Source organism: Petromyzon marinus, chromosome 29, assembly GCF_048934315.1.
Source record: "Petromyzon marinus isolate PM22_M1 ecotype Great Lakes invasive population chromosome 29, UKy_Petmar_22M1.pri1.0, whole genome shotgun sequence".
Lineage (NCBI taxonomy): Eukaryota > Metazoa > Chordata > Hyperoartia > Petromyzontiformes > Petromyzontidae > Petromyzon > Petromyzon marinus.
In genome coordinates, this window is record NC_133695.1 from 3,513,494 (window position 1) to 3,527,216 (window position 13,723).

The 13,723-nt window shown below is 46.2% G+C and overlaps 1 protein-coding gene across 2 annotated transcripts in view; it reads right to left on the reverse strand.

Annotated features, from left to right (window-relative positions):
- LOC116947338 (hepatic sodium/bile acid cotransporter-like) overlaps positions 1 to 3,352 on the reverse strand; it is a 28,400-nt gene extending 25,048 nt beyond the window's left edge. The window contains exon 1 of one of the 2 annotated variants that reach the window (XM_076070464.1): positions 3,121 to 3,352. The gene's annotated coding sequence lies outside the window, so the exon portion shown is untranslated. Of the gene's footprint in view, positions 1 to 3,097 lie in introns of both variants that reach the window. The other variant, XM_032962951.2, reaches the window with a different exon arrangement.
- Positions 3,353 to 13,723: the final 10,371 nt, after the last annotated feature.

Sequence of the window (13,723 nt, forward strand, 5' to 3'; positions counted from 1 at the left end):
TTTAATTACCTGATTACCCACTCGTTTCAAAAAGTTCCCGCATAATGCACGACTGTTGTTATGCTTAGGTGGAATTGACACGTGAAGCATCTGGTCTGGGCGCATGGACTACAGCGAGTTGATGATCTAAAGGCAGGTAACCAGTGGCTGCACGAGAGAGCCATCTGATGAAATTTCGGTTCGTACTTAATATGCCTAAATTCCATCAGTGACAATGAATGAAATATATTTCCCAACACAGCATTCCCTCGTTATTCACGAACTTACTATCCGCAATTTTGGGTATCCACGAATCGTATCTGGAACTCTATACGAGTGCATCGAGAGAAAGAGAAAGAAAGCGATGAGATGAAGGTAAGTTCACTTACAAACTTATTTAATACTTTAATATTATTATTTATATTTTCTTTACGTTTAATAAAAAATATGATAATTTCCACGTATTTAATAGCGTATTTACATATTTATTTATTTAACGTAATTCATTACGATAATGATACCCCGTAGGCCAGTACCATTCTCCGAGAAATTTGATATTCACGAGCCCCTCCGGAACGTATCCCTCGCGAATAATTGGTTTTGGTTGTCATGCGATGGAAATAACTCTCAGCGGTAGGAGGGGCCGGGGAGTGGCGATCTCGTCTGCGTCCATCGGAGGTCACTCGAAGCGATGGGAGTAGAGTGTGGGTTCTTACTACCTAACTCTTCCCAAGAAAGTCTAGCCGGCGTGGAAGTGCGGGCCAAGGTGTGTGACCATACCTCGCCACGCTGGTCAGTTGGGGTTTATGAAGGCTTGGGAGCATAGATATATGTGGTAGCGTAGAAGTGCATTACAAGAAACATATTTTTCTGCTGCATTGCTTCCATTGATGGCCAGCGTGGGAATGGGTAACGGAGAGAATACATTTCCCATTTCACCTGATTATATAATCACAGCAACGACGACTTCATATCGTCTGTGAACTCGTTTCTGTTTGATTCATTCGGGTCTGCTTGTTACGGTGTATAATTACTTTGCTTGCTTCAAACTGATTATGCTGGACAACATTGTTCTGGTCTGTCTATGCTGATGAGACCTCTGAAGGTTGATACCGGCCCTTAAAGTCTGCCTACTTTCAAGAGATGCCAAATGGTAAAAACATTGGTTTGGTGTGGGCCGATGGGACGGGCTTGATGGGCATAAATGTAACTTTATTTGATGTTGTACGTGGCGAGACGGAGCGTAATTGTCTGCTTATTGCTTTTTAACTTCGTAAACTGCTCACATGCGAACGAAGCGCTCCCCCATTCAGATGTTAATTCGCCTCGGAGGCTTGGCTAAGCGCGACAACGGTTGAAGTTGAACATCGTTGACATTGACAAATACGTGTGGCGCTGCGAGTTTTCTGCGATGCATTAACCACGTAATTGTATTAAAAAAACGGATGTGCTGTCATTTGTATATCTCATTGAGTCTCAAGGATATTAATGATGTTTGGCGAATTATATTTAAATACAGTATTTGCATTCTTGGTTCTTTCGGTAAAGTCACGTAGAAGGGAAACAATAAAATAATAAAAATATAAAACAATAAAATTCTCACGACGTTTCGACTGCAACACAAGCAATCATCATCAGGTGTGAAAACCACAGCAAGAAACATTGAAAAAAGTGGCGTTTCTTTAACGTTTTAACGTTTTTAACGTTAGCAGTCGAAACGTCGTGAGAATGTTATTGTTTTATATTTTTATTTTTTATTGTTGCCCTTCTACGTGACTTTACCGAAAGAACCAAGAATATGAATCCCTGCAGTCACGAAAGCTTTAAATTTGTATTTAACAAATGTTGATTTGCTTGTTGTAGGAGCAAACTGCCGATGTGACGGTGTTGGTAAAGGCGCAGCCCCTGCAACTGCTCGCTCACGCCACTGCTGGCGGAAGGGTCTCCGCTAGAGGGAGCTCTGGAGCGCTCCTCTAGAGTGTATTTGGCCTACTCTTCCACGCTGGCTAGAGGTCTTCCACGACGTGGGAGTACCCACAGTTTATCCTACCACACGCAACGGCAGTCGAGCAACGTTAAGTGTTGTACTGTGCTTCTTTGCTCCTACGTCTATGCTCTTCCGCCTTCACCAACCCGCGCTGAGCAGCGTGGTGAAGTATGGTCAAATAGCGCCTCTATATTTGGAGTCTGCGTGCTCTCCCCGTGGTCGCGTGGATTTTTCTCCGGGTCCTCCGGGTTTTCCCTCCACATTTAGAAACACGTGGTGTATAGAGTATATGGCTGCTATACATTTCCACGTGATGATAAACCACTTGGTTGAGCTATCACTTGTGATCGGCTAGGTCGCTTCTGAAAAAGAGCTACACAATTCATTCAGCCTTACCTGGTAAAATAAATAAAAAAGTTTAACTTTCAGTTTGAACTCGTTTTAAGCTGTTATTCGAAAGTTATTGAGTCTCGTTGAGTTTGTATCGATGATATTTGCGAGCGCTATGGTGGTGATGCTACGATCAATCTGTGCAGTGCGTCGCTCACGGGACAGAGGAACGGAGAGTGAGTGCTCCCCGCGCCGAGTTGCTCGCGCTTAAACAAACAAACGACTACGCTGCTGGCGAACGCGCGCAAAGCACCGGAGGCTGCTCGGCCCGTGAAGTGAACGTACAGATACCAGCAGCGATTTGACCTGTACGTGGGAGACGCCGAACGGGAGTCGGCGTTTGATTGAACGCACAAAGCAAAGCCCTGCGTGGTGGTGGTGGTGGAGGTGGCGCAAATAACAAAACAACTCGACGCATTCGTTCGCTCTGACCTCTCTGCCACGAACAAGGTCCATCACCCGAAACGTCGCCTATTATACATGTATTTAGGGCAGCGTCATCGGCGAATTGTGTCGAGTCTTTGTTATCCGCGCTTACGCAACGCCACACAACCGCCAGCACTGTATTTTCAAAACGCGTTTTCTTTCTCTAACAAAAAGAAGGGCCATCGCCCGAAACGTCGTCCGTGACACGTACACATGCTAACTTTCGGACAGTGCCCTATTGGCGCGTGCCGTCTAGGTTTTTTTTTGTTGTTGTTGTTGCGCATTTCGATTGTTAAACGAAGCGTGTCCGGTTACCTTCACGTGTGAGCAGCACGCACCCAGAGGGCCGAGGAACAAGCACGCACGCGACTTGGACGTAACGAAACGTTCCCGCACGCTCGCTGAACAGCCTCGGCGGCCTCTCTCAACATCCCAGCACCCTCATCGGCGGCAGCGCCGGAGCCCGGCACGGAGAAGCGAAGAACCCCGCGGCTTGCGAGCTGTGCGCAACGTCGCCTTTTATTGGCCGATGCCGACGGGGGTCGTGGGAATGGAATAACTATCCCCGAAACACCCTCCTACTCCCACCACCACCGCTCCCCATTGCTCACGTCCTGGGCCCCAAACCACATCCCCCGTGTCCCCACGGGCAGCCACCCCCGGCGGAATTTCTTTTTCTCCTCTCACCCCTCTTTCTCTCTTGTCCCCAGATACCGGAGGGCCAGTCTGGTCGCCTAGGGGATGGCTAATCACCTCCCGTTCGCCAGATTTCTGCGCAGCCGTGACCTGCCTGCTGAGTGAGGAGGCCGCCTCCATTCACTTTACGCTGTGTGGGGTTGAGGAGCCCATTTTGAGAAATGTCAAGATTTATGTTTCTCAAACTACTTCATGGTTTTATTTTTTTGTAAGAAAACACAATTTAGAGGTGGTTTATTGGCGCAATGGTCAGAGTGCTCAGCTGCCATAGCTGAGATTCTGGGTTCGAATCACCCCGGTTTTCGGCCATTGTCTGCGAATAAAACCGGCCTGCATGTGTGTATGTTAAATTTCTTTCACACGGTACGTAACCAACCGTGCTAATCGGAGGTGTAGAGAGTTGATGGTCTCAGCACGGTCACAAATGGCTGCACGCACGCACGCACACAACACAAAATCGCGTGAACTTTGGTCCTGCCTTTAATTGGCTAACTTCCAATTCTTGAGATTTAAAATGATCAGCTGGAGCGTCATGCGGAGACCAGCGTGACTCGCGGTGGTAGGGCGGTTTGAAAAATGCAACCCCCTGTGATGCGTAGAGCAGCAAAGGTCACTTGAGGAGATCTCAGCTGTAGACCACGCGATGTCCGCTTCCCGTGATCCGTTCCCTAACACGGAGGTGTAACCCTCCGTGTTAGGGAAGGGAGATCTGAAGAGATTATTCCTCTCGTGACACGACGTCGATAGAGTTTGGAAAAATATGTACAGTGAGGGAAAAAGTATTTGATGCCCTGCTGATTTTGTACGTTTGCCCACTGACAAAGAAATGATCGGTCTATAATTTTAATGCTAGGTTTATTTGAACAGTGAGAGAGAATAACAACAACAAAAATCCAGAAAAACGCATGTCAAAATTTTCATAAATTGATTTCCATTTTAATGAGAGAAATAAGTATTTGACCCCTCTGCAAAACATGACTTAGACCTTGGTGGCAAAACCCTTGTTGGCAATCACAGAGGTCAGACGTTTTTTTGTAGTTGGCCACCAGGTTTTCACACATCTCAGGAGGGATTTTGTCCCACTCCTCTTTGCAGATCTTCTCCAAGTCATTAAGGTTTCGAGGCTGACGTTTGGCAACTCGAACCTTCAGCTCCCTCCACAGATTTTATATGGGATTAAGGTTTGGAGACTGGCTAGGCCACTCCAGGACCTTAATGTGCTTCTTCTTGAGCCACTCCTTTGTTGCCTTGGCCGTGTGTTTTGGGTCATTGTCATGCTGGAATACCCATCCACGACCCATTTTCAATGCCCTGGCTGAGGGAAGGAGGTTCTCACCCAAGATTTGACGGTACATGGCCCCGTCCATCGTCCCTTTGATGCGGTGAAGTTGTCCTGTCCCCTTAGCAGAAAAATACCCCCAAAGCATAATGTTTCCACCTCCATGTTTGACGGTGGGGATGGTGTTCTTGGGGTCATAGGCATCATTCCTCCCTCCTCCAAACACGGTGAGTTGAGTTGATGCCAAAGAGCTCCATTTTGGTCTCATCTGACCACAACACTCACCCAGTTGTCCTCTGAATCATTCAGATGGTCATTGGCAAACTTCAGACGGGCATGTATATGTGCTTTCTTGAGCAGGGGGACCTTGCGGGCGCTGAAGGATTTCAGTCCACGGCGTAGTGTGTTACCAATTGTTTTCTTGGTGACTATGGTCCCAGCTGCCTTGAGATCATGACAAGATCCTCCCGTGTATTTCTGGGCTGATTCCTCACCGTTCTCATGATCATTGCAACTCCATGAGGTGAGATCTTGCATGGAGCCTCAGGCCGAGGGAGATTGACAGTTCTTTTGTGTTTCTTCCATTTGCGAATACTCGCACCAACTGTTGTCACCTTCTCACCAAGCTGCTTGGCAATGGTCTTGTAGCCCATTCCAGCCTTGTGTAGGTCTACAATCTTGTCCCTGACATCCTTGGAGAGCTCTTTGGTCTTGTCCATGGTGGAGAGTTTGGAATCTGATTGATTGATTGCTTCTGTGGACAGGTGTCTTTTATACAGGTAACAAGCTGAAATTAGGAGCACTCCCTTTAAGAGTGTGCTCCTAATCTCAGCTCGTTACCTGTATAAAAAAAAAACACAAGGGAGCTAGAAATCTTTCTGATTGAGAGGGGGTCAAATACTTATTTCCCTCATTAAAATGCAAATCAATTTATAAAATTTTTGTCATGCGTTTTTCTGGATTTTTTTTTGTTGTTATTCTGTTTCTCACTGTTCAAATAAACCTACCATTTAAATAATAGATCAATCATTTCTTTGTCAGTGGGCAAACGTACAAAATCAGCAGGGGATCAAATGCTTTTTTCCCTCTGTATTTTAAAGATAGTTTGTTTACTTGCACATACTCCCTCCCCCCACCACGACTGTGAGTTTTTTTGTTCTACAACTTTTTTTGAAAATTCGACGTTCACATTCCCTCTGTGCGACTGGAGTCGTGCCAATGCGAGGGAGCAACTTGAACGCTCGCAGCAAGCAGTGCACTACCCTGTGTTCGAGAGCGGCCTCAGACGATGATGTCACTGAGCAGCGACTTGTGAAGTCACTTGAATAGGCCTCTTTAGCCACACTTGAACAGATCTTTTATACGTCCTGAAAAGTTTTTTGTAGCGTGTCAATCAAATGGTTTTTTTTTTATTCCCAGTGCTGGATTAAGCCAAACTCGTTGAAAAACTCAACTTTGATTTGATGTAGATTTTTTTTTTCAGGATCTCAACAGCGCTCGCTACTTCAGCGTCTATGACCACGGCCATGATGTACCCCGCTGTGTGACCCAGACACCTTACTTGATGGTCTTAGATCAGTAAAGGTACTTGATCTTGGATCATTTCAGTACTTGCTGTAAAAGCCCACGCCACGTGCATTTACCTCCTGTGCAGTTTCGACTCGAGAAGGAGCGTGCTCATTACAACTGAGCAGGGTTATTGTATAATTATAGGGTTTGCGTCCTTTTAAACCTCGGGCATTTCAGCTAAATCTCAATAATGTGATTTCCAGGAATCCTAGTAACTGCAAACTACATGTTGTCGGGGTTAATGGGGATCAACGGTGGCGACAAGTTAACTACCTCGCCTGGTATGCAGGAGGTCGTGGGTTCGATCTCGATCCTGACGCCTATTGTATATTTGGAGTTTGCGTGTCTCTCTCCCCGTGGTCGCGTGGATTTTTCTCCGGGTCCTCCGGCTTTCCCCCTCCACATTGAGAATCATGCGGTTTAGAGTATTTGGCTGCTATACATTTCCACGTGATAAGCCACTTCGTTGAGCTAACAATTGTGACCAGGTCGCTTCTGAAAAACAGCCGTATAGCTCAGTCGGCCTTACCTGGTAAAATAAAATCAATAGTTTAGTTTCATATACACATGATAATTTGTGAGGTGGAGTGATTTCCAAAAACGTTACCTGTTAAATATAGAGCATACAACAATGGATATTTCTGCATCGCCCTGACAATAAAATCTCTAAATGATGAGGAAACCCATCGTTACAGAATAAGGGTGAAAGCCGGACCAGCGTGTGTTTCACACGCGTCTCTGTGTGTTGTTTGAAACACACAATGTTCCAGCCTGACCTATTATTCTGTTGCGATGAGAGTTCTAATCAATCACAGATCTCATTAACGTTCCGATACTTTGCACTCCGATCGTATTTTTGTAATGTTTGTCGTTGTTACATTCTGACCGGCCCCCAACTGGACATCTGTGAAAAAAGAGCTTCAAAGCTCAATCTTGAGTTGAAGCTTTCGTGACCGCAGCAATCCATACTCTTTGGTTCTTTCGGTAAAGTCACGTAGGTAGAAAAATAATGGACCACGACGTTTCGATCGCAACGCAAGCAAATCGTCATCAGGTGGGACAACCACAGCGAGAAGAAACTGCTGAAGTAGGCGAGAGATCTGCCGTGGCACGAGGTTATATATTAGGCCTCGGCAGTAGGGGTGGGGGGAGAGAAGTGGGGGGGCAGAAAGTGGACCTCGCAGCAGCACCCGGGTCACTGGAGTAAAGTGAACCACCGGCGGCAGCACTGGAGAGATCGGATTCCTCCTGCAGTACACACATTCTAGTTATTGTTGGCGTTATCCCAGCTAATGGGCCTCATCGTGTGGCAGTGGGCACTCTACAATGTATGGTTTCCAGCGGCAGACTTTGCCACAGTAAATATTGGTGCCCGTCCTGTGCTGACTGTATTTGTTGATGCGTGCAAACAAAAAGAACATTCAGCCTGAAGCAGATTTGCAGAGAATGACCCGCGGATGACCGTGTGTGGCAAAAAATTTGAAGTTACAGCACTTAAATGAGAACGCAAACAGTCCACAGCTGTCTATCACACTGCATCACTGCTGCTGTCAGTTGGTCAGATTTGTTCAAACTAATATTTGATGGTGAACTATGGACAAAGAGGACCACATTGGACTTCCTTCAGCAAATGCTTGGAAAGACCCTGCCCACTCACGACCTCAACACATTTTTCACCTGGACACAATAATCGGAGTCACTGGACGTGGCAAATAAGAACCTCATTACAACCCCCACACAACCGCCCCCCTGGTTCCAACCTCCCCAGCAAGGAGTGGTCCACCCTCAACAGCTTCAGGACTGATAATTGTTTTTTTACCCTTTCATCTGGCAACAAAACTGACACATTTTTTACAAGGAGTCATGTTTGCATTCACCACAATACCTACGGTTGGAATGCAAACAAAAAACATAACTCTGATAATGTATGCACTGTCCTTGAAATTGATTGGTCCACACCCGAGACAGCTGTCCTTAGAGCCTAGTCTCACATGGTGTTGGACCAGATGACGCCTTTTGGCGTCATCTGGTGCATACATTATCAGAGTTATGTTTTTTTTGCATTCCAACCGCAGGTATTGTCGTCAATGCAAACATGACTCCTTGTAAAAAAGGTGTCAATTTTGTTGCCAGATACAGTGAGGGAAAAAAGTATTTGATCCCCTGCTGATTTTGTACGTTTGCCCACTGACAAAGAAATGATCAGTCTATAATTTTAATGCTAGGTTTATTTGAACAGTGAGAGACAGAATAACAACAACAAAATCCAGAAAAACGCATGTCGAAAAATTGTATAAATTGATTTGCATTTTAATGAAAGACATAAGTATTTGACCCCTCTGCAAAACATGACTTAGTACTTGGTGTCAAAACCTTTGTTGGCAATCACAGAGGTCAGACGTTTTTTTTGTAGTTGGCTACCAGGTTTGCACACATCTCAGGAGGGATTTTGTCCCACTCCTCTTTGCAGATCTTCTCCAAGTCATTAAAGTTTCGAGGCTGACGTTTGGCAACTCAAACCTTCAGCTCCCTCCACAGATTTTCTATGGGATTAAGGTCTGGAGACTAGCTAGGCCACTCTAGGACCTTAATGTGCTTCTTCTTGAGCTACTCCTTTGTTGCCTTGGCCGTGTGTTTTGGGTCATTGTCATGCTGGAATACACATCCACGACCCATTTTCAATGCCCTGGCTGAGGGAAGGAGATTATCACCCAAGATTTGACGGTACATGGCCCCGTCCATCGTCCCTTTGGTGCGGTGAAGTTGTCCTGTCCCCTTCGTAGAAAAAACACCCCCAAAGCATAATGTTTCCACCTCCATGTTTGACGGTGGGGATGGTGTTCTTGGGGTCATAGACAGCATTCCTCCTCCTCCAAACACGGCGAGTTGAGTTGATGCCAAAGAGCTCCATTTTGGTCTCATCTGACTACAACACTTTCACCCAGTTGTCCTCTGAATCATTCAGATGTTCATTGGCAAACTTCAGACGGACATGTATATGTGCTTTCTTGAGCAGGGGAACCTTGTGGGCGCTGCAGGATTTCAGTCCTTCACGGCGTAGTGTGTTACCAATTGTTTCCTTGGTGACTATGGTCCCAGCTGCCTTGAGATCATTGAGAAGATCATCCCGTGTAGTTCTGGGCTGATTCCTCACCGTTATCATGATCATTGCAACTCCACGAGGTGAGATCTTGCATGGAGCCCCAGGCCGAGAAACATTGACAGTTCTTTTGTGTTTCTTCCATTTGCGAATAATCGCACCAACTGTTGTCACCTCATCAAGCTGCTTGGCAATGGTCTTGTAGCCCATTCCAGCCTTGTGTAGGTCTACAATCTTGTCCCTGACATCCTTGGAGAGCTCTTTGGTCTTGGCCATGGTGGAGAGTTTGGGACCTGATTGATTGATTGATTGCTTCTGTGGACAGGTGTCTTTTATACAGGTAACAAGCTGAGATTAGGAGCACTCCCTTTAAGAGTGCGCTCCTAATCTCAGCTCGTTACCTGTATAAAAGACACCTGGGAGCCAGAAATCTTTCTGATTGAGAGGGGGTCAAATACCTATTTCCCTCATTAAAATGAAAATCAATTTATACCATTTTTGACATGCGTTTTTCTGGATTTTTTTGTTGTTATTCTGTCTCTCACTGTTCAAATAAACCTACCATTAAAATTATAGACTGATAATTTCTTTGTCAGTGGGCAAACGTACAAAATCAGCAGGGGAACAAATACTTTTTTCCCTCACTGTAAAAGGGTAAAACACCAATTATCATATTTTGCTACTGGCAAAGGAGGTTCCAATGGTGAGGCTCAGGACTGGTCACGCCCCATGCCTCGCCAACCTCCACCAATGGGGCATAAGAACAAGCCCCCTATGCGGCTGTCGGATGGAGCAAACCTTGCAAGCAACATCCAAAAAGTTTCCATAATAAATGTTTTGGGTTAGATCGCGTATGTGTCGTAACCCTCGACCACCCGACAAAGCCGGTAAGGTTTGACACGTAAACAAAACACGCCGATTAGTTTACCACTTCAGCCCACCGGTGTGTTGGACAGTAAATCCTCCATGCTGTGGATTTACTCAATTACCTCCCACTTTCTATAACTTTTTGATTCAGGCCTTCTGTAAGGCTCTCATAATTTGGTTGACGGACAAATGGACAAACGGAACGCCGGGCTTTTAAAACAGCTTAGTATTTGTGAACATATATGTTATGTTTTTTTAAGAGGAGACACGTTTTGAAATATATTTTCCACCGGGCGAAGCCGGGTACTTCCTGCTAGTGAATACTATTGGTCGCGAAAGCCTACGTGTTAAACCGATCCTAGAAGTCTGCCGAATCCACTAACTGGGCAAGGTCCTACTCACCCTCAACACAGCAGGAGCGGAAGCAATGCTTGGCTTAGATAGAAAATGCTGATTGGGTTTTTTTGCATTTGCACAAGTCGCGTGTGTGTGTTTTATAGACATTCCCGAGTTGTTTGAAACTTGATTTAATGGTTCGCACACCTTACTTGCAAACCAGAAGTTGGCGGTTCGATTTGATCTCCCAGCGTCAGCAGTTTAAGAAGCGCTGAAAAGAAATCCAACTTTAGTGGGAGGGGGGGAGGGGGTTACTTAACCACCAATTATACCGACCATGCCAGCAGAAATCTATACAGAGCACACACTAATTGGAACTTAACGACATTGAAAATGTGGTTATTAATTAATTCACCAAAAGTTTAACACTGCATACAGAAATAAATCATAAACCTCCGAGTTGTGATTGCTATGTAAAGGATTTACAGACAATGAATCTGTATGCTGCCGTGGTGTGACGGTCACCACACCGGACTCGCAATCCAGTGGCCGTTGGCTAAACTCGATCTCCAGGTGAGGCAGTTGAAACTACGGTGTAAGTTTCTTAAATCCCCCCGACTGTGTATCCGGAAGTCTAAATCGCTACACCAGTTAGTGGAGTAAAGTGTGATGATCGTTATCACTTGGCCAACATGGACGAGTACCCTCTGGAGCATGAGCTCCCTCTTGTGGAGGCTCTTCCGCCAGCAGTGGCGTGAGAAAGCAATAGCAGGGCTGCGCCTTTGCCTTGTACACATGCTGTGCATGCGGTGTCTATACGGTACGTACGTGGGGAGCGGTGCTTCATTGGTTAGCGCGTTCCGCTACGATCCCCGACGATCCGGGTTCGATTCCCGCTCACGGCCAACGCCAATAACGATTATTTGAACCCGTACTGGGCCTCCCCTAGGTCGACTCGGCCTCAAATGAGTACCGAGTGCGGTGTGTAAAAACATCGCCATCGGCGAAACAAAGGCGGATGGGCGTGGTTGCTGGCCACCCACACCCCGTCGTGTGCCAACATTCAAAGGTCCTCGCTAAACAGCACTTGCCCCAACAGCCCTGAGTAGGCTATACGGACGGTGGGGGGACCTCTGCCTTTGCTGTGTGAATCTATAGCAGCAGCAAAGTGAGCTGCACAGTCGGTGGCAAATTAGTGGTGCGAGTCACCGCGGAGGCTCCGCGATGCCGAAACCCAACACAATGGGGGCCGGGTGCTCCACCTGCTCGCGGGCCAATTCGCTGACACGGCAAGGGCCACTCGCTGGGAGATTTATTCCGCAAAGTCCCGGTACTTATTTGAAAGAAAAAAATCCCCCCACATACGCACACACACACACATGTACACATTCCTAGCCAGCGTCTCGCTCCTCTCCATGGCAATGGTGCCAAACGAGGACTTAAAATTGCCAGAGGAACACGAGCGTTGTGTGCTTTTTTTATTAGTATTTCCACACGGTTTAATTTCAAGGTAGTCTAAGCTCGGAGAAAAGCCACGGTTATAATTCCAGCTTGCGACAGGTCCTAAGAGAAGCAGCGACGGACATCGACGGGCAATGATCCGTGCTGGGTTTTTTTGTTTTGTTTGTTTCTTGTTTGGTGTGGTTTTATTCCGTTTTACGCCAGATAAAGGCTTCTGGGTGTTTTTTTTTTCACAATTTATTGGAGCGAACCTTTGAGAAATGTCCCTGGCAGAGTTGAGCAGTACGGCGATCGGCGTCAATGACGGCGAAAGAGCCAGAAAAGGAGACGGCCTAACGACGACAGTACAGAAGCACGCGTGCACACGAAACGTTTTCGCTCCAACATTCTTCCCGAACGCGCTTTAGCCGTTGTTTTACATCAACATAGCATAGGCCGCGATGCACAGAGGACACAGGGGGAGGATTTATACCCAACTTGGTAATGTTTCCAGCGATCAAGCTAATTGAACCCTATGGCGGGACCCCGGGGTCCCCTAAGCCCCCGGCTCTTGCATAAACATTACATTACAATGTAAACAAACACTTCGCTCTTTTTCACCAATGGGTTTGAAGGATGGTGGCAAGTGTTGTCTTGTTAAACTATGCCTTTAAAACTGAAAACTGCTTACCTGCAGTACCTCTATTTAAATACACTATCGAAAAAATAAATTACACCCCTGTCAATCATCGTGTTTCTCAGTGTGGATTTGTGAGCACACTTTGTAAACAGTACATAAAATAGTACGCGTTTTCAATGCGCTGTTCACATTGTAACAAGCGTTTATAACAATGTTACTCTACAGAGTAGTGGGTCGCCGCTTCTCTTATCCACATTTATACGAGTGGTATGTGGGGAAAATGGCTTAACCGCAATAAAAACACCTATCTGCACAGATGCATATGGACAAGAGAAGTATTATCAAACAGGAGGAATTAACGGGACAACGCATCTCATCTGTTAAATATCTGCAGGTATTAGGATTGTTCATCGATTGATCCTGGCTGCAGACATTGGTAGGTCACAAATAATAATGAAGATAAGAGAGCAGTTTCGCCGTCTTATGCATACCGTTATGACAAATAATGGACTTAAGTCGTGTAGGCTAGTTTGAGCAGCTTTGGAGCATGGAGTGCATTCGCTTGTTCAGCTCTTTGCTCATTCGTCCTCGCTGCTGCGCTTGGGCGACATGACAACATAATGATCCGCGCCAGGTGGGTCGTGGCGTTTATGTGCGCGGTGGGACGGAGTCGCCAAAAATAAATTACGATTGACTTGTTTATTACATGTTTTTGCTGTTCCGAGTGCTGTTAACGTAAGCGCATGTTCAAGATCACAAAGAACGCCGTCTCTGAGACAACTGCCACTGGCCACCGCTGCAAAATTAAAAGTGGGGATGGCCCACCAGAAAACTCTCACCGCCCACAGCGGAGCCTTTCCTTCTGAGGCACGTGGAAACCTTCATACGTAAGCGTTGGTGTAAAACTCCGATGTGGTTTTTGGGTCGTGCCGTGCCTTGTTGTTCGGCACGACGTCCGATGTTTCGCTCCACGTGCTGGAAGATTCTTAGGGAATTGAATCAGATTAAGGAACT